Raw genomic sequence first — 3,673 nt, 5'->3', positions numbered from 1 at the left:
CTATTTTTTGTTTCTTCTATCCATTGCTAGCGTTATATTGGTATTCTTTCCATGTATAACCTTACATTGATATTTATTCCTCTGTTAGCATTATTATAACATTTTGCATAGGTTGTTATGTCTAGTAGGTGTCTTGAATGTACCTCGTCACTACTCCATCGGGGTTAGTCTTGATACTTACTAGGTACCGCTGTGGTGTACTCATGCTACGCTTGCTGCACATTTTTGTATAGATCCAGGTACCTCGGAGCATGCCGGTCATTAGTTAGCTGATTGTGAGTTACTGCGGAGACTTCAAGGTATACATGTCATCGCGTTGGGCCTTATGTTGTCTTTCATTACTACTATTTTACTTCTATTCCAGAACAATATTGTATTTAATGATTTCTAGTGAACTTAGTAGAGCTTATGACTTAGTACTACCGATTTTGGGATATTGTATATCTATTTTACTGGTTCATGTTTAATGGTTATATAGTTTAAATCTATTGATATCTCAGCATGTGTTAGGCTTACCTAGTCTTAGGGACTAGGTGCCATCACGACTACCTAAGGTGGAATTTTAGGGTCGTGACATGCCTTCAGTATTCCCTCACCCCGTTATTTCTTTTAATACTTTACTTGTTTTTTCTGTTGCTTTTTATATATATATATATATATATATATATATATATATATATATATATATATATATATGTGTGTGTGTGTGTGTGTGTGTGTGTCTTGTCTTAGCTTCGTCGGACTTAGGCTTGACACTTATTGAGTACATTGGGTGGGTTGTACTCATACTACACTTTTATACTTTTTGTGCAGATTTTGACGTTGGTACTAGCGGATTCCCGAAAGGCACTTAGCAGAAACCAGTTAGTGATTCAATGTAGAGGTACACCCCGTTCATATGTCCTAGAGTCATTTTCCTATTTCTACTCTACTGTTTCCATTTTAATTCGGCCAGTATTGTATTTCTTTTGAAACCTTGTATTTATCTGTATCGAGACGCTCTTGTACTTGTGATACCAGATCTTGGGGTAGTTTATGTTATGCCATTGATTAGTTATCAGATATTTATTGTTTTTCTTTATTTTATATTATCTGTTGTGTTGTCTTGCCTGGCATTCGGTGTTAGGCACCATCATGACCCCGCGGTTAGAATTTCAGGTCGTGATACATATGTAAAATCCTAACTTCACTACTATTTTATTTTTTTCCTTAAGATTAGTTTGTTTATTATAATTTTTATCGTTTTATTTCAGGAAGGGTAATTGGAGGAATGGCAACAAACTCAGCCTGATTCCCAACCGTTACTCGAAGGTATGACTTCAATATGGACATAGGTGGTCAGTGAAGTAAATAAAGGTATAACATTTTGTACTAATATCAGGTTGAATATTAGTTTTCTCAAGTTGTGTGTTTCTTCTCTTACTTATTTTATTTTCTTTTTATTTATTTCTCATAAAAATAAATAAAGGTAGAGTCAATGGACTTGGAGTACAACCATCCTCCAATCATCCACCTGCATTATGCAGTGTTGCTTCTGCTTCACCCCAAGAAATAGAAGCTTTGTAGATACAAATTAATGATTTGGCACAACAATAGAGCACCTGTCACGACCCAAATACCCAACCAGTCGTGATGGCGCCTATCATGGAACTAGGCCAGCCGACATTCTTAATATGCTTTCAATATATAACAGAAGTGAGCTAAAGCAATTAAACTAACTGAAGGTTTACATAATAACGGGGTAAAAACCCAAAACACAAGTGCAGAATGATAACTCGACATCGGGGTGTTACTAAGTCACGAGCATCTAACAACCAATCTAGAAAACAAAGTCTACTATAGTTTGTGCCAAATGCCAATACAAGAGAGAAAAGATAATAAGAAAGGAGAAACAAGGACTGCGGACGACGGCAGCTACTTCGTAAGTCTCCAATAATCAGCTCGCGCACGAATTCGGTGACCGCCAGAACCGTACACACCTGGATCTGCACATGAAGTGCAGGGTATAGCATGAGTACAACCAACTCAGCAAGTAACAGAATTAAATAAGGAACTGAGAAGCAGTGATGATCTACAATAATACAGATCATTTCAAAAGTTTTCAGTAAAAAGTGAACATGCTTTCCAATCCGGTGGTATAAGTCAAATCAGTTCGAGCTCAAGTAAAACAGATATGAATCTTTTAGAAATTTCACAACAACATCAGATAGCAACTAAGTGCAACAATAATTAAAAGCAAGTACAGCCTCTTAAGGCAGCAGTCACTCAACTAATCTCAACACACTCTCGATAGGTACCTGCGCTCACTGGGGTGTGCAGATTCTTGAGGGACTCCTTTCAGCCCAAGCGCTATATCGCTGCGGCGTGCAGCCCGACTCAATCATATAAGTAGCCATAAGGCTCGTTGCGGCGTGCAACCCAATCAACAATCCATAAATAGCCCTAAGGCTCGTTGCGGCATGCAACCCGATCCATATAACCTCACATAGCTCACAGCTCGGCATTCAGGCCCAATCTCAGTCACTAACTGTCACGCCCCAAACTCAGGGAGCGTGACCGGCGCTCAACCGAGAGAACCTGGCCGAGAAAGCCTATTAGACTTCCTTCTACCCAAACTTATCAATGAATAAAGAGGAGATGTACTCCATTAATCAATCACTGAAAAGATTTTATTAACAACTTCCTTTTCATTCCCATTAGCAGCTTCATTCATAATTTCCAAAACATTACGAGTTTATAGAATTAATGAAAAACATAATTTCTAAGTACCAACATTTCTAGTTCAATTCTCAACATCAACCATAACCCACAACCTGTCTACGGAGCCTCTAAGTACAATAGAAGAGTAATATGAAAATGCCGGCAACAAGGCCCTGGCTATACCTCAAAACACAGTACATGAGAAACAAAAGATACATGACCCCGAAATGAAGTGGGGCTCACCAAATCAGCTAAAAAGAGTGTACTACTATCACTGATCAATGCCGCCTGCTGAAGAACCACCTGCATCCATTAAAGATGCAGCGCCCCCGGCAAAAGGAACGTTAGTACTGTCGAATAGCCCTAGTATATATAGCTAAAAATCCTCTTTCAAAGTAGAATGCCCATAAAAGAAAAGGCAACACATAGAAACAGCAAGTCACAATCAACAATATCCAAACGTCCAGTTAAAACATAATAATTTTCAAAATACGAACTTTATATATAATTTTGGTTGGGAGATCATTAGCACCGATATACCACCATCTTTGTTGGCACGGAGTCTGATCATGCCCGATCGGCTAGGCCATCTCCCCACGAACAATGTGGTTTGACATGTGATGCGAAAGAAAGTTGTTACCAAGAGTAGTACCACCATATGCGCAATATGGCGTCTGATCTCCACCCGATCAGCTAGGCCGCCTTCCCACATATATCGTGCGGGTTGATTTTTTCCAATCCACAAAAGTTCCAGTTTCATCCCAATTAAGGGGAATAATATCATAATCTACCCCTACACCGGCACGTGTAGTTTCAGGTGTGGGCCTTATGACCTACCCTTCCTCGGTATTGCTAATGATGCTCCCAAAAATAGTTTTGATTTGATTTGCAAACAGAAATATCATAAATACAATTGTACTCACCTCAACATCTTTCACATTGTATGAATTCTCATTAGTATTTCCAGTCATTC

This window comes from Nicotiana tabacum, chromosome 14, assembly GCF_000715075.1.
Source record: "Nicotiana tabacum cultivar K326 chromosome 14, ASM71507v2, whole genome shotgun sequence".
NCBI lineage: Eukaryota > Viridiplantae > Streptophyta > Magnoliopsida > Solanales > Solanaceae > Nicotiana > Nicotiana tabacum.
The sequence above is the reverse complement of the archived record's forward strand: the minus strand, read 5'-3'. Positions refer to the sequence as shown.